We start from the raw sequence: 24,877 nt of genomic DNA, 5'->3' as shown, positions 1-24,877 counted from the left end.
GGTTGCCTCCTGGAACAAAGGTGAAGGGCACAGAAAACAGCAGACGAGGGAGGGAAAGAGGCTCTAATGGTGATGTTTTTCAATTGGCTTGATTTATGGCTGGCTGTTACCATTTATTTATTTATTTATTTATTGCCATTTACTCCCAACAGGCTGAAGGAACCAGACTGGACAATCAAAGCTGGAGGATGGAGGACGGCTGCAGCGAGTAAAAGGTGAACACTAGACCCATGAGAAACGCGCAGAAGGATGTAACCAGGCTCTCAGGATGAAGACAAGGGGAGCAGAGAAAGACAGGAGCGAATGAAGGAATACAAGAGTGAGTGGGAGGAAGATAAAGAGAGAGCAGAGGGGGCTTAATGAATGTAAAGGCTATAACAATGAGGTGAGGTAAATTGTCCATTAACTCAAGAGTTTCTCATGCGTGTGTGTTGCTTCACCATAACATTCCAATTTAGCAGGTTACACACCGATGCTTCCTGGCCAGAGACATGCAAAGTGTCTTTAGGATACCAAGTTAGCCTGAAGAGAGACAGAGGAGAGTGATTGAGGAAGACAGATAAGGGGCAAAGGAGAGTAGTGACCAAAAAAGAGAAAGGGAGGAGAGTAAAAACAGAAGGAGCAACATGGTGGAAATGTAGTGGTGAAGGAGAGATAAAGGAGTTGGAGGGGGGGGCAGGAAAGCGAGAGAGGAAATATTGAAAGCTGAGGAGGAGAGCAATGGGGGAGAGGCTAGATAATTCAGCTGGAGAGGAGGAAATTCACAGGGGGAGGGAGATAGCATCAGTTCTTCAGATACAGAGGGAGATAGCCACTACAGAGGGACAGGATCGAGATTTCAATACACACCCGAAAGGAACACAGAGCGCCGCATTATCACACAGCAAGAAACACAATTATTACCTTCGACAGCCCCTGAGAGAGTGGAACAAAAAAAACAAAGAGTGAGCCGGGGCAGCTGTAATGCTTTATAAATGACACAACAATTTGGCGGCAGAAGGCTGAACTGGATGGGAGGTTAATTCGTTTTAATTGGTCTGTGCAATCACAGGATGCAACGAGGAAGATAATGACGGGAAAGGAGAAAAATGACTTCTTCCACTCGCGTCACCTAACTGGCTAAATCGAGTCTGTCACATCAATGTCATTGAAGTGATTCCACAATGGATATCAAATGTCAGATATGAATTAATTTTTAATGACTTGAACGAGCGCCCAAGCAATAGACGAAGCGCCTCGTCCAACGGAATATTTTGTCTGACGCTTGCGATAGCAGGCATCTCAAAAGTATTTTCATACTATAAACCAAACGTGAAGGGACACCTGTCATTAGCAGTTACAGTGAGTTAATTTGGGGTCTAACTAGCTCACAGTGTTGTGCCAAGAACGGCCATATGCCTTACCATAGCACCTCAGCCTTGGAATAAGGCTCCCCGGTCGTTAGCTGCAGAGGCTCGAGCAGTTCTGACAGACGCCAAATCAGGAAATGATCACAGTTCAAATGTCATTCATCGGTTTAGGCCTGAATGCCAATGGATCTGTGTTTCTGTATTGTTTATATGCGCATGCAGGCTTGCTGTAAATCTTTATGTGTGTTAGGATGTTGCCAGTTTGTGCAAAGGAAGACAGACAAACACACGCTGCATAAAACGGATTAGCTCACTATTATAGAGGAGCTGTCAGATGCTTATAAGACCAAAACACATTTCCCCTCCCGTCTCCCTTTAACCAATGTTGCTTAATCTCCACCCCGATCCGCCTCAGAAAGACTTAAGGGCTGTTACTGATTCCTCTAATGCTTTCAGATGAACTCTATGCTTTGACATGTATTCAGCAGGCTAGAAGAAGAAGAAAAAAAGCAGCTTAAAGAGCACAGCCTGAAACAGTGATGGAAAAGGCAGTGCATTTCACCCTCAGTGATATGGGGGAGGGCCGGTTATGCGTAGGGTTATTCATAACCAGCAGCCTGCCATACTGCAGGCTATCAAACTCTGGTGAGTGTATTAGCAGTTCACCAGGCAGGGTTTCTAATCACACCACCGCTGCACTGAGCTGCACGGGCTTATAAGGTGCTGGTTCATATTTTGAGCCTTGGGGAAGCACCGGGTTAATATTCCAAGTGCCTATAGATGAGTAATGATTTGGAATGGAAGTGCTGGGAGAGTTATGTAATTTGCGCTAACGTTATCAGGAGTAATAGACGCTATCATCAGTTTGTTTCCAGCTACTGAAAAAAGTTATCCCTGCAAAAAGGCGTTACAGCAAAAAAACCTCAAAATTATAATTTTGTTATAAATGCGCAGGCAAAACAGTATCATCGAGTAGTTGACAATATAATTGGTGGGTAATCTTGAAATCCTGAGCAAAGAACAGATAATACAGCAGATTATCTACATCTTCTTTTTAATTAGTGTCTGCAGTTTTTCTCGGCAGTGCATGCACGGTTAGAAGAACACGAGGGTTAAAGTGATAAATACTACCGCATGAACTTGCGGGGCTCGATGCAGTAAGTGATCATGGCAACAGTTCTTTTTATCAACATGGCCTCTTGGTCTCTAATGAGCTTCACACCTTCAGCCTCGCTTTTGCTCGACAGCAAACATCGCTCATGATTATTCATGCTATGCCAATATGGGCCACTTCAAAAGACTGTCCGGTTGGCACTTTCAAAAGAGCTGCTCTCTTCCTCTTCGCTCTCTCTTCCTGACTTACAGTAGCTCTCCGTTGGCCCGGCCCGCCGCACCTGTCTCCGAGCCGTGCGCGCACGCTCACACCGAAAGCGCCCACGCGCGCAAGCACTTGCACCACGAGCATACTCCCAGATTTTGGCTCGCGATCAGAGCAAAACAAAACATGGCTGTTCTTGGCTCGCCTGTTTGTTTGATTCCCATCTTTCTTTTTGTCGATTGTTCTCGCTCGACACACCTCCCTCCTTTTCATTCCACTTCATTCTTACTGTAACCGCCTCCCCTGTCCATCCTCAATCTTCTCTCCGCCGTACCCGTGAGAAAGCAGTGGCCCGAGCTGGAGGAGGAGGTCAAAGGAGGCAGAGGAGAGGACAGGCAGAGAGTGAAGAGACCCCCAACCCTCCCACCCACGCCCCACTCGAACCCCCTTTGTGACGGCTAATCGATGTGTTTGGGTTTCCTTCTTGGCTTTGTCCCAAATGGCTTGAAAGGTGAACCCCAATAGAGCTTCTGCTTTAACTCCATGAGGGCATGGAGAAAAGCAGCAGACCTAAGCCTGGCAGATTAGTTAGCCACCAGAGGGCTTTACACCTTTTTGCTGAGCTATCACTTCCTATCGCCTCTCCCCCACAACTCCTTCCCTCCTCTCCAACAATCCCATCACTGAATGAGCCTCGGAGCGCATGGTTATACACACACACTTCCCTATATTAACATATTTTTGAATTTGGGGTTTCCTTTTAGCATAGATTATTGTACACCAGTGTTTTGATATCAAAGCCACTGAGGAAGAGTAAATCAGGTTGCTATTGTAATGGCGTGGTCCTCCTTAAAAAGAGCCCCTGTTTCCTCTGTTTTCAAGGCAATACACTAAGTGAGACAGATACACAGAGGCAGCAAAGATGATGGCCCACAGGTATGCATTTAGATGAATTTTATACACACACACACACACACACACACACACACACACACACACACTACAATCATCCAAATGCTACATTGATCTCTGCAGCAGCATTGCCCGACAGGCCTGATTGCCAAATGAAAACAAAGGCTGCATGTACAGTCCTGACACACACCATCAGTCACACATAGCCTGCAGTCACAACGATTACCTGCTGTATGTAAATCCAATGAGCAATAAGGCAGGTTATCCCCCTTATGAGACACCGCTATTATTATCAGAGACAGAATATCACTGGCAAGTGCCACTGGCCAACTGCTAGCAAACTGATTATGTCCCATCGAGTCTAGGTGGCAAAATTGGAAAATGGTGATATCAGGAGGTGAGCTTACACAGTTCTACAGGCAGTACAAATGAAGGATGCGTGTCTTCTCCATATTTTTCAGAGGGCAAAGATCCAACAGTATCAGGATCCCTCAGCAGGCATAAAATAATTGCGTTAGCTACCTAGTACACAGATGTAGCGCTATAAACAAATATATACAGTATATACACATGAGTTATTTTATTCTGTATGTGTGTCTTTTGACCTCCTCCCCTCATCCTCAACCGGTCACAGCAGATGGATGCCCCTCCCTGAGCTGCTTTTAAAAGATGTTTCTTCCTGTTAAAAAGAGTTTTTCCTTCCCACTGTCACCAACTATGTAAATAAAACTGAACTGAATTGAATATATAAACTACTTAGCTTTAGTTGTCAGTTCATATGCACTACTTGACTAAAGTTAATTGATTACAGTGCTTATTAAATGTTTTCATGAATTACCAGGTTGTTATGGCAGTGTAATAATGTTTTAAACATTTTATGACTTTAGGCAAGCATGAGTACTGTAACTATAACTTAAACATGCTGCAATTACTGATAATTAAATGACACCATTGATCATTATGTTGGAGCTTTTAAGGGGGGGTGGGGGGGGTTATTAGCCATTTCAGAACAGAAAGACTCATTTAAATTTACCTCGAAGCTCTTCTTCTTTACAGAACATTACTCTGCACATTCCTGCTAACAATGTGAGCATTAACCCACTGTCACGGCGAAATGTGGGAAAACAGGAAAACAGAAATATTTTACGAATCTATCATTGTCGATTAGTCAAATAGCAAACAGAATTCATGTTTTTTATGAACCTGATAATTAGTTCACTGTACTAAAACGGCCTCCACAGTCACCAGCTCTCAATTGAGTAGCGTAAAGAATTAGGTCCAATTATTAGGATTTAGGTCCACTCGGTACGAGCAAAGTGTACTTAATAAGCAGTGAGTTTTAGAAAGACAGCTCCACATGCAGATTCAGACAATTATCCCGTGACTCTGCTGGTCACTTCAGCCCTAAGGAGCATTTAAGCATCTTTCAGTTCATTGCTTCAGCTTCATCACTTTCGTTTACCATCACCGTTTTCATCAGCATTACTTCCAGACACAGCGGGCAGCTGTTTACAGCACAAACCTGGATGCTACCTGCTCAGCACCAAGAAACTGATGGCACATTGTTAGTGACTAGCTAGTGAGCATAACGGATCATTTGGCAGCTAAAGAGCCACACAGCTCCCTCAGGAGTTTGTGAAAGCCAAAAACATGAGTGAAAAAAGAGTGAATACCGGATTTATAGTCCAACTGAAAAATATATCACTGCTTAATATGATTGTTTTCATTTTTTTATTTTCTATTTAACCTTTATCTAATCAGGTTAGTACCACTGAGATCAAATCTCTCTTTTACAAGGGATACGTAGCCAAGAGGGCAGCAACACAGACACACAGAAACAAACAACAGATTAAATAAACAATATTAAAACTTACTCGCATAAAACACTTGTGCATAGACTAAGGTAAAGTGTAATGATTGAACCAGAACTTTAAACTCCTTCAATGTAATCTGAGTGATCATCTGCGATTGTGACTTTCATGATGTACGCCAGGGTTTCAAGCTTGTTTCTGTTGCTCCTAAGTCTCAACAATCAGTAACTGGAAAATAAGATATCACTAAATAAAAAAAGTCAGTGAGCATCTGGCATTTAATTCCTACAGTCTATTCCTAATCCCTAATTTTCTCATTAATACCTACTGTTCAGCAGTTTGAACCTGGAAATGTTTAAAGTAAAACACACAACATTTTGTATTCTAAGCTTTCTTACTGACTTTCCACGACGGACCCGCCAGCAGCAGAACTGAGGCTGACTGCAGGTGCTAATATGCTGGTATCGCCTGTGCGGATCAGCAGGGTACAGTATGTGCTCTCTCAGCCTGTTTTACTTTGGATCAAAGACTGTCTCATGAGCAGTCTGAAGCTCTTTGTGCTTCTCAGCATGACCACATCTCTGCTTGCGTGAAATACATTGATTCTGGCATCCACCACACACCAACGCGAACCATGACACTGGCAGAATGCATAAAACACACGCGCCCCTCCCGTCCCCCGCCTTTCATCGTGTTTTCAATCCAACATCAAGAACATCGTAAACACGCACGGGTAGCACAATGCGGCTCTCATCTCGACACAGACGGAGAAAACACCTACACAACATTCACGCCGCACGTACAGTACAAACACGGTATGTATACACAAGCTGCACTCGCACTCGAGCAGGCAAATGTTCATGTATAATGAGAAATACTATACGCTTACTATAACTTTTCCTGGCTTGGGTTAAAAGTCACTCCAGCAGTGAGAAAATGACAAATTACTGGAGCTTCAATCTCTGATTCCTGCACGAGTGATGATTTGGAAGAGAACTGGTCAAACACCACAGCAGATTACATCAAGTACCACTGAACCAGAGAGACACAATTTGTTTTTCGCTTTTTTACCGAGCCTCTCGGATAATGTGCCGCGATTGTTTAGCTTAAGCGAAGTAGAAAACTGCTGCTTCGAGGAAGGTGTCAAATTGTTTAAAGAGTTTCTTTTCTATAGCAAAGCATCTTCACTGCTCGTCACGCACACCTCCATATGAGCTTAATTATAGTCAACACTTCCTTCCCTGGGTGTATGAAATTACACTATTCACAGGCTACCACTTTACATCCAAGCTCATCTGAAAGTTATGCCTCAAAAAGGCGATGATGCAGATAATATTGTACTGTTTAATGACACTTTGCTGTATTTGGTTGCAGCAGGGGCCAACAGCTCCGGGTCGTCATCACAGCCAATTATTTGACTCAGCAGAAAAGTGAGTGCCAAAATTTTCCAGACCCACCGCACGTTTGCAGAAAACTAAAGTCCATAAAAAAAACAGGACTTAAATGACCACATATGCTGTATGTTTTTAAATTCCATTATGATTACATGATATGAGCCCATTTGGAGTATTTAAGTTTCGCCGGGACAATTAAATCTGCAGCAGTTTAAATTCAGGCAATAGCCCACAATCAACTGCTGCATCACCATTTGGACAGAGGCAGCTGGAACTGACTGGCATGTTAATACTCCTGATTGGTGGAGCTGATTACAGGCTCTTGACTCACAATCCCAAAATACCAGTGTTGAGGGAAAAAACGACACAAAGCAAATATAGAAGTAGTGATGAAATTTGGCCTTTCCCTACATTTCAGGAATGAGAAGAAGAGTCGACTTCTTGTCTTTCTAATGTGTGTTTCACAACATGTAAATGGTGGGGAAATCAGGGGGCTTGGGAAAGTAAAGGTGGTCTAGCAGAGGAGATAAAAGTAGAGTATCTGCAAATGTCCCATATGATTATAGTATGAGTTTATCTGAATGCGGAAACGCCCAAGATATGACTGACAGTTGTGATAATGTTTATAAAAGGACAGATATACACTCATGGGCCACAGGTACATCTGTTTGGCTGCTTGTTAATACAAAAATAATACAAATCAGCCAATCACAGGAAAGCAGCTCAATGCATTTAGGCATGTAGACATGATCAAGATGACCTGCTGAAGTTCAAACAGAGCATTAGAATGGGGGGGGGTGATTTTAATAACTAAGAATGTGACGTGGTAGTTGATGACAGAGAGAGAACAAGAGAGAAAATAGAGAAAATATCCAGTTCTCTGGCTGAGGAGTCAAATAACCACTCGTTAAAACCAAGGTATGCAGAAGAGCATCTCTGAATGGACAACACATTGAGTCTTGCAGAAGAAGGGCTGCAGCAGCAGAAGAGCACTCCAGGTGCTGCTTTTTCTGTCAGCTATGAGCAGGAAGCTGAGGCTAGAATTCACACGAGTTCACCAACTTTGGGCAACAGAAGATAAGAAAAACACTGCATGCTCTAATGAGTCTCAATTTCTGCTGCAACATTTAGCTGGTGGGGTCAGAATTGGGTGTAAACAACATGAAAGCGTGGATTCATCCTGTCTTATATCAACAGCTCAGGCTGGGGATGGTGGTGTAATGACATGGGGGATTATTTTTCTTGGCAAATTTTGAGCTCCGAGTACCAGCTGAGCATCGTTTACACGCCACAGCCTATCTGAATACTGCTGCTGATCATTTATGACCGCAGTGTACCCACCTCCTGCTGCTTCCAGCAGGATAACACACCATGTCACAAAGCTCAAATCATCTCAAACTGGTTTCTTGAACATGACAATGAGTTCACTGTGCTCAAATGGCCTCCACAGTCACCACATCTCAATCCTACAGAGCACTTTTAGGAAACGCTGGAACGAGAGACTCACATCATGGATGTGCAGCCAGCAAATCAGCAGCAACTATGTGATGCTATCAAGTTCATACAGGCCAAAATCTCCGAGGAAAGTTTGCAGCATCTCGTTAAATTGATGCCACTAAAGGGCGGTCCTACCCAACATAGCTGAGGTGTACCCATGGAGTGTAGTAAATCTATCAAACTTGAAAATACTACATATTCTCTCTTCAAAAACACCAGTGTTATCTTTTCTGTTCAAGCAAGTAAGATCTAAGCGAGCTATACTACACGTGTAGATATGACGTTGATGATCAGTGCCATTAATGCAGCGTCAGGCGAGCGTCTTCTCAACAGCAGCAGCAGTGAAACATTAAACTGTAAAACAGACTTACCAGACCGAGGATGACACCGCTATTACCTGAATGACTTTTCAACAATCTTACACTCAAAAGCAGTTATGTGGAAATGTGTCAGAGCAGATGAACGGAAGAATTCAAGAATGCTTTTAGAGGGTTCAGCTCATACTGGATTAAAAGACACTGCTCTTCTGTAGTCACACTGACAAACAAAAACAGATACACGTATCAGTCCACCTGTTTGTACTTTTGTCTGTCATCCGAATGATAATTGCTAAAGTATGCTCTTATAAGCCGATCCCTAAATAAAATTAAATCAGCTTTATGCATTCTGAAGCATGACCCCCTCAGGCCTCCTTAGGGGTATTCAGACAGGTTTGATCGGTGATTGCAGGATGATATTCTCTGCCGAGACTCCATTTTCCAGCTGCGGGCTTTGCCTGCTTACCAGCTGATTAGATTAAAAGGTGAGCTCCTTCACCCTGAAATTTATTTTCTGATCTCCTGATAGATAGACTGACACCATCAGACAGATAAATATGGGTAATTCCCCTGAGGCTGGCAACAACTTGTTAGTGTTGGATATTTATAAGCTGTGCGGTGAAACATACACCTGAATTTTAGGTAAAAAAAAAAAAAATACCCAAAAAAAACAGGATGTCATTCTGAAATTTATCGAGTGAAGCTACTCATGCCTACCTTATTAGATAAAGTTTTCTGCTTCACTTTAATTCATTTATACCGACACTTATGGTGACCTTATGGTGAAACATTCCCAGCCTTCATTTAATTGAATGCAAACAGCGCACGAGGCAAGCTGGAACATCTACAGCTGAAGCCTTTTTAGCCTTGACGGCACGGTGACACAAGCTTTCCCTCTGGTTAAAATCAAGAAACTGACATAATGAGCAGCCGCGCCACCATGAAAACTGCACGCAACTCTACCCAAAATGCCTTTCTCCATCATTGCACATTCTCCTTGAACGACTTTAAATTAGATTTATCCCCCTTTTGTCACTCAGACGCTCACGCAAGGCAGCAGCAATCGTCAGTAAAACATCACAGTTGTGACTCACTGAGCCTCCACCAGCCTGCTGATTAGGACAGGTCGGGTCAAGACTGATCACCTGAGCCCCTCAGACCGTATTACAATTACGCTGATAGAATACTGACCTTTTCTACTAATGCTAATGCAGCAGAGAGTAAGTGCCATCTTACTGTCATTGTGCACGCAGGTACTAAAGCACCAAATAACCAGAAATGCACAAAACGCTTACAGTAGCAGCACACATATACAAATGATCACACTTCTATCCCAGTTCAAGCACATTACACACATTGCTTTTATCTTCTCGCAATCCCGTCTTAATGACTCCATTAACTGAAAGGCCATTAGCAGCATTCACTTTATGGCCAGCCAAACAGCCCAGCCGGGAGCACATTATGGAAAAGGCATGCGTGTCCCGATGTCCATTTCTTGTCACCCTCTTCGCACATACACATTCATTCACTTCCTCAATTCATCCCTCGAGGCCAGCTAGCCTGAAGCAAGCAGGCCTGGACAAACTGCTAGGTAAACACTGCACTGCAGAAGAAACTGGAGGGCTCCTCAGTATTTGAAGAGATCTCATATCCCAAATTAACCCAGTTCACCTTAGAGCGGCAGCTGCGTGAGGCCCTTTAGGAGTGAACGGCCATCCAAGAGACAGCCACAGTCCCAAAATATTGATTCAGCAATGATAACAGTCTGATAATGATCTGCTCTTGCTCCACCACCAGAAATGAATCTCATTCCCTGCTACAATCCAGCTAAGCTAAAGAGAGAACAGCTGTTCCCACTGAAGAACTGAAAAATGAATGATGATGCGAACAATGTGAAAATATGTTTTGGCCTGAACAGCACAACACAAGTGAAAGATATTCTCAAACGCTATCGAAAGTGGAATCACAAAATAAAAATGTGCGCCAGCAATTAGAAAAATGTAACCCAGAGAGATGATTGGATCAGTGATCTGAAAGGGCCCGACTGGTACAAAGCAGGGCAACGGGAAATTCGCTGTAAAAGGCTGTCTCGTGAACCATGCACACTTCTGCCACAATTTAGACCAAGCCGAGTGAAATGATTGGGGAGCGTCGCAGCAACACCGAACGCTGCTGCTGTGAGAAGCACTTAAAAAGATTAAATGTCACAAACACGTAGCTAATAATTTGGCACATCATCTCCATATTGCTTTTCTGTTTCTGCAAGTCTGGACTCGACGAGCAGAGTGCACATAATCCAGCACGGATGCTCTTTGACTGGTTCTACAGAGTGAGTCACCCAGTTACTTTGTGACCATGGAGCAGAGCTGCGGAGGGCCTGGGGGTCAGAGTTCATCTAATGTCAGTGAAGCAAAAACACAAGACACGCACATGAAACCTCAGCTAGATGACAAACGTGCCACGCGGGAACAGAAACTGAACTGAACGCTTGCCAAGTTGGTTTAGGGACGTTTTTGAGCCGCGTGTTTGTGCTGTGTGTCATATTTCATTGATCTCGTTTTGTGCCTTCAGCTCTGGTTTGTTATTTGTTACTCCTGTGATACACTATCACATGCTAAATGTGTCTTTTCTTTTTCCTGCTCCGAGCTAATCTTCAGCTCTGCAGGCAAATGGTTGCCCCCGCTGAGAGGACAGTGGAAATACTTCATATCTCATAGGAGGGGGGTCGCGTCCAGCCCAGCCCTGATATTAGCTCACCACTCTGGGAGCTGTGGGTTTCAGACAGTTGTACTTTACTTCCGCTGAGCAGGAGTGGACAGAGGTTTCTGCTGCCTGCTTGTTTCCCTCCCTCCCCCCTTTCCCATGGGGTAGCAGGCCATTTATCAGCTACTAGAAGAACATGTATCGATGCCCCGGAATTCAGCGTTTATTACACTTCAAAGTGCAAGGTCAACTTGGCAGGGATCTGTGTCAAAGCTGTCAAGCACAGAAACATAAAACAAATAGCCCACGCAGAGGATGCGGCGTAAAACACCAAGATAAGGGGCACATGTCTCACCGTGAGATTCTTGGCTTCTACGTACACATTTGCCAGGAGGTTGTAAACACAGAGGTTTCCCCGTTCATGTTTTGTTTTTTTAATACATTTGAATCTAAAAGAGCATCATTAACAAACAGAGGAGAGATAAGGAAAAGATGTAATGGCAGCATCCATATATTTAAAGAGAAAACACCTGGACTGAGGTTAGTTTTTTCCCCTCTGTATGACCACATGCCGCATAAAAGTCACACCAACTCTTCCCAATTTGCCTCAGCGGCGAGCCATATTGAGAAGCCAGAGCTCTTGTGACTCTCTAATGTAGTCAGTACTTTCATGCCTTTGATGCCATCACATGCCACTCCTCCCCTCTTCTCTGGGTTTTCTGACAGTGACAAAGGGGATCGGCAGCGGCGTGTTATCACTGTGCAGCTGCAGTAATCGTATTATTTAGTAATCTTAATTCTGAGAGGCTGACCAACACTGTGAACAAAGCGAGGGCCTTGCTAAGCCCATCAGAGCGCTCCCATGGAGCAGAGGTCTTTTCCTGCTCTGCGGCCCCTCCAGACCCACACACTCCCTCATCCCTCCCCGTTTCTCACCCTCCCTTCCCCGTGTCCTCCTCTCTGTTGCTTTCTGTCTCACACTCTGTCTCCCTCCTCATTTTCCTTCTGCTCTTGCTCTTCTATTTCCAGAAAGCTTTTTTATTCTCTGTCTCCCTCTCTGTCTCTCTCTGTTTTTTTCACCCTCCCAATCTTTCTGTCTCTGTAACGCTCTGAGCTGGGAGTTTGTGTAATGGCGTTATTCACAGTTCATTGGTCTGTTTGAAGGGACTATCTTGATTGAGCGTCTCCCGGTGCGAGGCCTGGTGACTGTGGGAGTGTATAAAGATGTGGATGTGTCCGTGGAGATAGATGGGCTTAGTAATATGCAGGACATTGCAGAGTCTGGGTTTCGGTATGGGGTTTCATCCAAGCAACACATAGGGAGATAAAAGGAGGCTGAAATGATATGCAGCCGGAGTGCAACGCTCAGGGCATTAGACGTGAAATGAAGGCAACAAAGAACTAGTCAGGGAATCAGAGTCATTCTCATTAGCTGGTTCACCCTCTTCAGTTTTAGCCCCCCATCCCTTTTCCATCTCACCCTAATGAATATAAGTACACTGACATAGAACCAAAACGTGCTCCAAGAAGCAAAAAAACCCCAAAAAACTCACCATTAATTAGTTCAAATTAACCTCAGGACTAAAATGTAGGAGTATACACACACACATACACACACGCACAGGGAAAGACACCCTGTTCGCCTCATTCTGACACCACTCTGATGCTGTTGTAAGCTTGGCTGTAAGATCAAAATCTCTTTCTTTGGCAGACACACACAAACACACACATACACACACACACACAAACCGCCTGGGGCAGAGGAAGCACAGGAAAGCAAATCCGCTGTGAAGACACCATAAAACCAACACTGCAGAGAGACACGCCACTTCTGCGCTTCTGCATGCATAAGCTAAAAAACATGCTAATGACATGCGCCACACATGTGGAGACGTACACGCGTAGAAAGAGAGGGTCCTACTTACAGAATGAATCAGACGGTATCAGAAGCGCCGTGCCATATTATCACTGTAGTAGTGAGTCAACACAGGCACTGAGATCTGAGACCACAGAGTTTTAGCGCTTCAGCCAAGGGGGTGAAGGGTGGGGGGGGGCGTGGGGGGAGTCAGAGGAGTTCACACTGTGTCAGTGGGTGTGAGGACATTCAGGAGGAATCTGGAGCAATCCCGTGTTTATACTGAGAAGAGAAAATAATCCCGATAGGCAAGGCAAGAAATCAACAATTGGTGGAAAAAGAAGTTTGTTTCTTGTGTACAAAGAGGATGTACGGGGGATCGATTGGGCAGGTGTGTTTTTCTTCTTTCTATCTCTGACTTTTAAAAAAAGCAAACACAAAAATAACAAGAGCCCACCTCGACAAATAACAAAAGGAACGGGTGAAAATGAGTCAATCAGAAAAGGCTCCACCTTTTCATTTTTTTTTGCTGTCTTATTCTGGTTTCCTCTGTCTGCCCACCTCTCGTTTTCCTCGGGATTGCAGTGGGCCCGTAAGCAGAGGAACGGCGGTAACAGAAAACCAATCACCTCGGCAGACGACGAGAGAGCATAAAGGAGTAAATGACAAGCAGATGAAGGGGAGGATTTCCGACACCTGCTCTCTCCCTCTGTTTCTTTACCTCCGTCCTTCTCGCTCTCCCTCTCCCCAACCTGTATTTCCCCTCTAGTAACAGCCCCCCCTCCCTCCCTCACTGCTTGTTTGGGTTTTTTTAGTGCATGAGCTTGCCACAGCACTGACTGAGATTCTCCAGAAGCTACAACCACCAGGATGCTCTTCTGCTTTCTTTCCTGCTCTCTGCCTTCCTCTCACGCTCTGCACAGAATGACAATGATTTGCGCGCCGTCTACTGTGCCGGCACTGGATGTCTGCCTGGCTCTCTGCCTGACACTTGGGCTGTGTACCCGTCTTCCTGTCTGTCTGTCTATCTCACCAGACTCAGAGCTTGTCTGTCATTCAATACAGCTGTCTGTTTACCAGGCCATCTTTCAGCCTGTCTTCCTCCCAAACACTGAGATACAGACCAGGCAGGTGCAGGCGGGACATCATTCTAGTCTCCTGCTCAAGTCCCCCCCCCCTCCCCAGTGTAAATCCTGAACCCCTCCCCTATCCATTGCGCTAACTAGCCTCAACACGAATTACAAAGAGTCCAAAAAAGATTCTGTGCAATCCTAGTTAATTCTGTCCTTTATTTTCTCGCTGTCCCTGCCTTTTTTCTCCCCCCTCTGTCGGCTTCCTTCTCTTTCTTTTTCCACCTGTTTCCCCGTTTTCTGCTTCTTCTCCTTCTTCCTTTTTTTTGTTCTCCTTCTCCTTCTCCTCTCCTCGGTGCCAGTCTCCTTGCTCGTTATCTATTCTGGACAGTCTGTCCCTCCTCTCTCTCCGTCACTGAGGGAGGATGAAGAAGAATGGTACTGCTTCATAATGTGCTTCTCCACAATGTGAGAGAAACTGGGGGAAATTTGTGGGATAAAAGCCGGGTGTTTTGGAAATTGTTCCTCAAAAAAAAAAAAAAAAGAAGAAGAAGAAAAAAAACAATAATGATAGGCCCTCCTCCCCCGCAACAAATCAAAACAGAGCGCCTCTCGAGGGGGGATTTTCAATTACTCGCTTTTGCCCACAAGCCAATCTGGAAAAAGTGGCTGAGCTCTGAGGTGTGCACCAAAGTGTCGTAATCTCAAAAATATATCCGGTTGATAAATCCGGACATATCCAAAAGCTCTGTACCATTGCTCAAGCATCACTGCAGCCTATTTCATTTTAGATGAAGTCCAAGAAGCTCAATTGTGCGCTCAACACGCCGACTGGCTTGTTGCGCGTTGACTCCTCCGAGGCCTGTCGCCCTCTGCTTATCTCTGCTTTCGGTAGACGGCTGGTCCAGGCTCAACTCTGCAGACTCAGCCCTCGCTCGGATGGTTCGAGCTGATGGCAGGAGATGGTGGAGGCAGTTAGCTGTGGAAAGCTGGTCGCTGGAGGGTGGATGTTGGCTTCCATGCTGTCCATTTGGTGGCCATCTCTGCAAGGCTTCAGATCTAGAAGGAGAGAAAGAAAGGAGGAAAAAGCAGAAGAGAGGAGAGAGGGAGAGTGCATGAAAGGTTAGCATGGTGACATTTGTGTCACTCTTCCTTATCGCGTATGTCATTCTCCTCCTCGCCACTCTCCACCCTGCCTGTCGTCCTGCTGTCTATTCCGTCCTTGTCACTCTTCCACGACTTTGCTGCTTGTTTGTGCCGACCTCCTCTCCACTCACTCTATGATTTGAGGCTTTCACTCTCTCCAACAAGCTCATCTTCAAACGCTCTCGTCATCCCCATCTCACTTTTATTCCCTCTATCCAATTTCAGATCTTCACCTCTAACTTCTTTCATGCAATCATTTTTACTCTTTCTCTTCAGAATCCAAGGTGTCTGTTCACCACAGGCTCCACAGGCTGCATCAGGTGCAACAAAGCCACAAGACATAACTAGTTGGTCCAGACTAGATGTCACATTTTAATAAAAAGTGTTGTTTTTTTAACTTTTCTTCTATTATTGCACTAAATTATAACACAAAGTCATGTGAGATGTAATGATAAGATGGATTATCTGTTTGACACAATGGATGAAAACAATACCTTGAGGTGATATTTACACAAAACCGATTCAAATATTAAAATAAGACGCATTCAAATGAACAAGACAGAGTAGAGACAAATATCTTGGATATTTTAAAAATAACTTTATGCTCATTTTTATTTAACTTTTTAAAACCTGAACCATTAAATAAATTGCCAGAAAATTCAATTTTTTTGAAAATAGAGTAGTTATTGAACCTTCTGACGAAATAAATATATATTAATTTGCATATGAGTTTTAATATGTATCATATTTGCTAAATCTGTCATTTTTTGCAGTTTGAGCTTAAAAATGTATCATGCAATTTTCCCAGGGGGGAAAAGAAGTCTTGACACATCACAAAAACTCACGTATCGAGTGTGATACTCTTGACGTTACAGTGTTAAAGACGCATAAAACTGTTTATTCCTCTGCAGCTGAAACAACATTAATACTTTTCAGTTGTGTTTTGGTGCAAAAGAAATGAGGAGAACCTCTTCAGTTAAAGATAAATGTAAAAATATTTTGTTCTCGTCTATAACATACTGAGATTTGGATTGAAATGTCATGCAGAGAGCTGCGTCGTATTCGGTACTGTCTCTTTAGACCTCCTGACAGGTCACTCTATTTGCATTTCATTGTGCTCTCTTGCATTTAATGTAATGCAAACAAAACAATGAACCTTTTGTGAGTCATACTTTGGTACAGTTTCCAAATAGCGACACATATTATCTATGTATCAGTTCATGTTGTGGCAAAACGCATTCATAAATCCCTCTAAATTAACCCCGCTCCAGGTAGACAGGTATGCATGCAGATGACAGATGGCCCGAGCTTAGACAGACTTGGATGCCTGCTGAGTTTCTATTTTTCATTTCCTAATAAATCACACTACCTTTTGTCAAACAGATGACCCAATTCTAAAAATAGAGGCGCAATGTCAAATCTTACCCAACAGGTAGTCTCGACTCTGTTACTATGCAACAGTTTGCACCTGTTGAATATGATAAAGTCCTTTCTGAATCCTAATCAAAAAAAGCTTGCCGCTCTGAGTCGAGTGATGGATCTCTTCTTAAGTCAGAAAAGTACAGAGGAAAAAGGAAAAAAGGTCATTTCAGAGCCCTGCAGTAATATCATCTCTTTTAACAGAGTAAAATCGTTAAATAAGTTTAGTGACTCCAGTGAGGTGGGTGATGGCCGATTTACAGTGAAACATTCGAGGCCATTCAGCTTATCAGCTCCAATCAATACTTCTGTTGGATATATACGACCCTCCCGTGACACCGATATTCTCCAAGGACCATTTAAGATGAGACTAAGCACGGTGAGGTTAGTGCTCAGTGTCTTCTATTGTGTGTGTATGTGTGTGTAGGTCCAGCCTTTGTTGGCACCTTAAGCATGCTAAGGTGTCGCAGGTGTGAAAAGACGTAGGTGGGTGCGAATTGGTGTGCAGAAGGTATGTCAGCGAGGAGTGCAAAGACGGAGGTGCGTGTAAAAAGAGTGACATTGTGTGTCTGTGCATGTACATATGTGTCACAGCTGTCATGCCAGAAGCTATTATATACACCGATCTACTTCATAACCTTCTGTTCCTCCAGTCCTTCACACTGAGGCTGAGCACAAACCTCTGCTCCCTCTGAGTGGGAAAAAAAAAAAAGATTGACACGGACACAGAAATAGCAGCCCTTCCACACACACATAAACACATCCACAGCATCTTTATTCATTTCCTTTGTCAGGAAAGAGTCTCAGAGTGTCCTCAGTGTGTCTAAAATCAAACAGAATGTAGTGAGGAGCCCGAAGAGACCGAGAGAGGGATGGAAGTAAGAGAGGGGGGGGGGGGGGGGGGGATGGGTGACACAGCCAAAGAGGGGAAGATGGAAAAGGAGGCAAAGAGAGGGGGGAGACAGGCAGCAAAATGGATTGAGCCATTCAGATTTTGTCTATATCCATTAAAACTGGATAGGACGGCTTATGCCCTGAGGCGTTTGGGGGGAGGTAAAAGAAAAGGAGGATGGAAGGAGTGATGGAGGGAAACAGGTGGGGCTGGACAGGGTGAGTGGGTGAGACACAAGGAAACGAGGGGGGCCCATCAGGAATGAAAATGCTCTGTATATAACTGCAGACTAAAGCCATACACATATATACATATTTATATATATTTAGGAAACAATCAACTAAGAGGTGAAAGAGAATGAAAAGAGGAGGGGGAAAAAAGGAGCGGGATGGACACTCACCCATTTCAGCGGGCTCTCCACAGGCAAGCACAATCCCTGCTCTGTGATCCCATCCTGGGGAAAGGCGCAGCGAGATCCTGGAGCTCCCTCCGCTGAATACCAATGGAGCTGCTATTATCAGCTCTCTCTCACACACACACACACACACACTCACACACCGGCAACTGAGGAGGAAAAGGCACAAACAGCACACAGAGTCAAGTCTGGGGTAGTTGTTTAAATTAGAAAAGAAAAGCAGCTCAGTGACGCCAACAACATGTGACAATAAAGGGAAACACTGCAGCGGCACAACTGGATTTAAATTCCCTCCCAGCGCTCCTTATATTCGCCTTTTTCTTATGAGGAAAAAACATCAGAGGCAGCGCACAAAGCTGAGGCATCAGTCCACACACACACATATACACACACTCATACAGTGCCTTTACACAGCCTATACAAATACTTACTGAGCTTATATTCAGAAATCCCAGCGAGTCCCACAGCTCACTCTATTCACAGCTCCTCTGCTTCACAGACGTGTTAGAGGAAAAATGAGTTGTCCGCTGTTTTTCTTTCCCTCCCTGTGGGTTCCTCACAGTAGTATTAGATGCAAAGATAAAAGGATATGAAGGCAGACTCTATATCCTCCCTTGGTTTCTCCTCACATGCAGTATACATCCAGTTTTTCTGTCTCCATTTGTTGATTCGGGTGCGATCCGTCTGCCTGCCAGTGGACTTCGCTGTGATACGGCGACACGCGACGGCAAACTGCATTCACTTAGTCACCCTCCCCTCTGCCTCTCCCCTTGCTCAATAGTATACCCGTACCTCCTTGGCTTTCTCCAATCTAATCAGCTAGCTCTCTCTCCGTCCCTCTCTGCACCCTCCTACTCTCTCCTCACCCTCCCTCCTCCTTCCCAACACCCACTCCTCTACACGCTCTCTCTCCCTCCTAGGTATTTTTCTCAAAGATGAATATCAAAAATAAAAAACCCATCACCCCTCCATTCTCTCTCTTTGCTCTCACTGTCAGTTTGTCCGATAAGCATTTGAAATGTGGGGGGGCAAAAGAAAAAGCTGGTCATGAAGAAAACGCACACTATCTGAATGAGACGCACACTCACACACACGGCAACAGAAAGACAGAGAGAGTAATCAGAGGGATGTGTTACATCCACGGCCGGGGAAAACTACCCTGACAGAGTTTGACGTGGCTGCTCGCTCGGGGTGACAAACACTATCACACGACCGCACCACTCGCCTCGTCTCGTACCCCGTGACACACACTCACACACACACAAACGTGCAGACACCAGCGCGCCACAATGTAAACACGCCCGTCGGCTCACACGCAAAGGCGCATATTGACATAATGTCGCTAATGTGCACACACAGACACATGAAGGCGTAGATCCAATCAGAGAGGGGAACCACTAATTGTGAAATTGTGATGCTGGCGCCGCGTTTAACTAAGAATATATGAAACAACAACCGATGCCGGTGTATTTTTTTCTTTGTTTTGTTGTTGTCGTTATGGATTCCCTCGGTGTCGTCAGACAAATCTGCAATAAAGTTTTTTAACTTTGCGATGAAGGTTGTAATAAAAGGAGAGAGCCCTGAGAGCTAGTTTGGTCAGAAACCTGAGCAGCGCTGCATCATTCACGCCACCATGAATCGTTCTCCTCACGTCGTGAATTAATAAATTATTGAACACGCTTTTTTATTTCTTATTGACAGTGTCAATTTTTCATGAATTCTTTTCATATTTAAATGAAATCCACTTTACTGGACGCCACCGCCTCTATCACATGTTCTTTATATAAGGACAAATTAAGTCGTGCAAATGTATGAAAATGTATTGCTGATAAGGCCAACACAGTGGTGTAGCGGTTAGCAATAACGCTCCTGGTCGGCTTGGATCTTTTTTGAGGCATTAGCACCAATTACCCTCGCAAGCGGCCCAAAGAGGTGCTTGCGAGGTTAACTGGTGATTCTAAATTGGCTGGAGGTGCGGATGCATGAGTGCGCGGTCAACAAGACAAATATTGGCAGATGCAATCTTCAGTCGATAAACCAGTGCATAACACTATCACAGCATGCTGTTAGCTCATTTCCATCTCTATATTTTTATTCTTGGACTCTACTAGAGCAGTTTTGCAGAATTCAGATTTACATATGACCCTTATTTATCTTTTACCGAGCCTTGGTGAAGTCATGGTCTAAAATAAGTCATTTTGATGGATCCACATTTCTTCTGACAGGCTACCACCGGCAAACAGAAGGTCTGAACGCAGGAAGGGTGAACTACAAAGTGAGATTAATGGGTTATCGAGTTATGTTGAGTGTAAAGTGTTCTGCAGTAACTCATGGTTTGGTTTAAACTCCAGAAGCATCATCATTTCACTGATTCTTTCTGTTTACAGCGTCTCATGAGCGTGATAAAGATTCTCTCTTGAAGAAATACCATTTATGCTTTTCGTACTTTTTTTGTGGAACTTCTGAAGCAGCGCCTTACTAAAACAACCGAGTGAAGCCCAGCTGTAAACTTGCAGCAGTTCATATTATGTGAGCTGCACTGGTACTGAAATTTGCATGCATTAATCTGGTGATTCATAAAGTGTGTAAATGTTTTTATGCTTGCTTCAAATGCTGTTAAGTCTCTTTTGCACTGCTCCAATTGCAGCTAATAATGCACAGATCAGAAAATTCATCTGTTACATTTGTAGTTTATTTGCAGTAACAGCATCTCATTTTACTGTTACATTTTATGTTTAATCTTTATTACCCATTTTTTTGCTCTCTGTCTGGAGTAGGCGGTGCCATTATGTGAGCGTGCAAAGATCTTTAAGCAGAAACTCTGAGTCGCCAGAGAAACCACCATTGTGATACCTGCTATCTGGGGTTTTAGGTTTTGTCTAGCCAGCTAGATATCCCACTTGTGGGAGGGGCTTCTGTGCTTGAAGACAGAGCCGAGTCTGAGAAATCAGCTGGGTGTTTAGAGCGTCTGAAGCTCTGAACTATAACAACACAGTGACAGAAAATATGGAAAAGCATGATATGAGCCCTTTAAACATGAGCGATACAAGGTTGCGGATCGATTCCCTGCCTACTTCAGTCTGCATGTCGAAGGATCAAGGATCTTGATACTGAACCCCCGAGTCTCCCCCCACCAAGGATGCATCCATCCAGTGTGAGTGTTTGAGTAAATGTTTAATAAATATATAATAGTCTTCAATAGCAAGTTAATTAGATAAGCATTTTAATTATAATCATGCTTCTGTAAGCCACTTTGGAAACCCACCTCCACCCCAGCTCCTTCATTTCATACCATTTTTAACCGAATCAATGTGATGTCGGTTGTCATTGATCCCAAGCCCCACCCCCAGCTCCCCAGGTGGTCCAGCAGCAGACAGAAATTACCACAGATGGAAAAGAAAAATCCAGTTTTGACTAAAGTGGTCCTGACAGAAATGAACTAATGCAATACTTAATAAAATAAAATTGAGTTGAATTGATTTCAAGTGGTAAATGGCATTTCAGCATAGTGAGTCCTTTGTCTTATTAAGAAGAATGGGCTGCCTATACTTTTTACTAATGAATCAAACTTTCAGTAGAACACTTTTACTTGTAATCAGGTATATGTAACTCACAGAAAGGTGGGGACTACTTCCTCTCCCACACACCCAAGCCATTGCTGAAAAACATTCCTCCTCTCACTGGAGCACCCCGACTCTTCATGCACAACTCCCTTGAATGGAGCTGACACCCTTCTCACTATTTATAATGTTCAGTCATACAAGGCACAACTCAGCAACAGCACGAGCCCATTGCAAGCAGACAGCAGTCTCCAGAGGAGCAGCTCACAGCCTATGATGTCACTGTCTAACTCCCATATCCCCACTTTCAATCAGGCTATGCTGTCTCATCCCCCCCTAACGAGACTGGGACACTGGCCTTATGATACCACTGCTCCTCTCTGGTGGGTCCAAGTAGCCTTTGCAATATAGATCTTTTTCTTAACCTTACAGCCCCAGCGCTCTCTTAGCATTTTGTGTCCTCCAAGGCTTTTAAACTCACCACGGTGTGTTGAATCATTGATTTTGTCACTCTGTGCATGAGGTGGCGCTTTAATTGCTAGTGACAACACTGTGTTGCCTAACAGTGATGTTTGTACACTATGCTTTAAAAGATTTGTCCAGATGTAATCTATTGAATTTAATTTAATAAAGTGGCAGCAAAAATAAATAAATATGCTTGTGTGTCAATCACTAATTAATCCGCACTGCTCCAGTCCAACCTATGACTTATTTCATTCATAACCTGAATGCTAAGTGCTGTACGTTATGTTAAAACCTATTTGCGTCTCATGTATTAAATGATAGCCTCTGGGTATATCAACTCTGGCTTGTCCGCTAACCTGTCCCCTAATCAAACCAGGAAGCAAATATAGCATGTGACAATGCTGAGCTGTCTCCTCCGCTTTGGTTTCAAACAGCCCCCTCCACTCACCGCCCACCCAATGCATCATCATGTTTTCACCTATTCACTTTGCATCTCATAAAATAATGTGCATCTCAAGATGTCTTTGTCCAGTGGGCGGACAGTGCTGGAACACCTATTACTCACTCATGCTTGAGCCTATTAGACTGCAACCATGTCACGCTAGAGGTTCCCTTAGGCCACGGCTGGGGTTTTTTCTATGCATGTGTGTGTGTGTTTATGTGGACATTTGGATATGACTGTTTGTGCGTCTGTCCAACTTGCAAATTTAAAGTTCCTTTGTAGTCTGTGTGCATGTGGTGTGTTTGTGTGTGTGTGTTTTTCAGTGGAAGATTTGGAGGGCTGCGTACACACAGCGTTACCCCTAGCTGTGACCCACAGCTGCAGTTTTCAAGAAGTCAGGAGGAGTCTCCGTGTGCTGTCTCTCCCATTTCATCAGACACGCTGACGTGCACCCCGCAGTCCAAGCGCGTGCACGCAGTCTAATTTACCTCTAGTTTAATTTACCCCACTCTCATTTGTGTTTTCCTTCGCTGCTGAGTGACACCGAGACTGCTGCATGCGCACGACTATCTCCGTATCATACCTCCATCTTTTTAAGTGTTTACAATATAATGCGAATAATCCTACGTGGTTATTTACCTTAATATTAGTGGTGATTTAGGCCTCCACAGAAAGTCTGCTGTCACTCTCTGTTTCAGTCTCCCTCCTCTCTCTAAATATGCATTCAACAGCTGTCTCTCATCTCCATCCCACACCACTTTGCTCTTGACAAATTGATGTGGAGCGCTTTTACATAACAACTATGTAACACGCGCGCACACTCCAAATACCATCCGCAGCACAAATGTAAACCTCGCCGAACCATTACACATTGCACTTAAGTGCAGGTGTTAAAAGCCCAGTGTTTGCAAGCGCCGGGCGTTACGTGTGAGAGTGTTTCCTTAATTTTCACTGTGTAGAGCGCAAATGTGGCTTCCATGTTAACTACTGCTTGGAAAGCGTGGACGAGAGGGAAGGGAAAGGCAGAGGAAGACAGAGAGAGGAGGGAGAATTGACATTCTGCCCGAGCACTGCGCTGTGCTCATGGCATAATGATTAGCTCCTCAGTATTCCAGTCACATATGCTTCACTATCAATGAGAGAGAGAGAGGAAGGAGCAAACATGAGGGAGGGGACTAGCAGAGGGAGGTGGGGGGGGGGGGGGGGGGGGGTATCACATAGGCAGAAACAAGGTGAACAAGAGAGCAAGTGATGAAAAAAGTGAGAGGGTAACGGAGGACAGAACACAGGACTGTAGCGTGACATAAGCAGCAGCAGCGGCAGACGTAAGTGCGAGCACGCTGCAGTAAGCTGACACACACAGATGGACGCTGCGTGCGCAACAGTCGGACACATTTGCAAACTAAAAAAAAAGAAACACACACACACCCTGCATCCACACGTACGCTGAAATACACGTGGAGAATACTTTGTCAAAGTCACAGCAGTTACAGCCACCTCAGCAAAGAGAGAGGTGGGGGGTTGGTGAGGGACGAGAGAGACAGAGAGGAGGGTGAGGATGCAAAAAAGAAAAAAAGGAGCGAAAAAGGAGAAAAAGAAAAGGACAGAGGGCGGAGAGGAAGCATGTGCCAGCAATAAATATATAATCACAAGACATAGAGAATGATAAATGTATACCATTACTTAAATAGGTCAGTCATACATTAATAACATCGATGTGATAATAAAGTTGGGAAGTCAGCTGTAGCCGGCTGAATAAGTTTGCATAAGTGCGCTCATTTAGTCAAACACAAAGAAGTACATCATGTTTCTGCATGCCCCGTAACTCAGACTTTATTTGTTAAGACAGATCGCCGTGGAAGAAGTGAAACGTTTTTCAGCTGGGATGAATAATCTTAAAACACAGCAGAGATGTAAAGGTGCGTACTGCATGCATGCAACTTAATAAAACATGTCTGTCTCCCTACGTAACGGTATCATTTTTCTTGCATTGTGTAGTGCAGCACATACTGTACGCTGACCTTAATGTGATTTATGATATTTTCCTTCGCCTGTAGAATTACTAGTATATATGATTTTGCCTGGTAAATTGTTTGACCTTTAATAGCCACATACCAGTGTTGCTCTGATGTTGATATTGCATCCATCACAAATACACTGCAGTAGTACTTTTAGGTATCCGTTTAGGGCTGGGTGAAATTAGCCGTCTTCACATTTAGCCAAGATATTATTTGCATGAAATGCTTAAAGGCAAAATTATGAGTGTAGTACACAAATATAGAAATTAATCCCCTTTGAATGCTCATAACGTA

At 44.1% G+C, this 24,877-nt stretch overlaps 1 protein-coding gene across 2 annotated transcripts in view; it reads right to left on the bottom strand.

Moving 5' to 3' along the window:
• The window catches only part of grik5 (glutamate receptor, ionotropic, kainate 5), a 99,337-nt gene extending 80,004 nt beyond the window's left edge, over positions 1-19,333 (bottom strand). For both annotated transcript variants that reach the window (XM_026185907.2, XM_026185908.2), the window contains exons 1-3: positions 18,530-19,333; positions 18,084-18,247; positions 13,227-15,285 (exon numbers count right to left, since the gene is read on the bottom strand). The gene's annotated coding sequence lies outside the window, so the exon portion shown is untranslated. The remainder of the gene's footprint in view (positions 1-13,226; positions 15,286-18,083; positions 18,248-18,529) is intronic.
• Positions 19,334-24,877: the final 5,544 nt, after the last annotated feature.

The sequence above is a fragment of the Astatotilapia calliptera genome, chromosome 11 (genome assembly GCF_964374335.1).
Source record: "Astatotilapia calliptera chromosome 11, fAstCal68.1, whole genome shotgun sequence".
Taxonomy (NCBI): domain Eukaryota; kingdom Metazoa; phylum Chordata; class Actinopteri; order Cichliformes; family Cichlidae; genus Astatotilapia; species Astatotilapia calliptera.
Note: the sequence above shows the minus strand (reverse complement) of the source record. Positions and strands in the feature narration are given on the sequence as shown.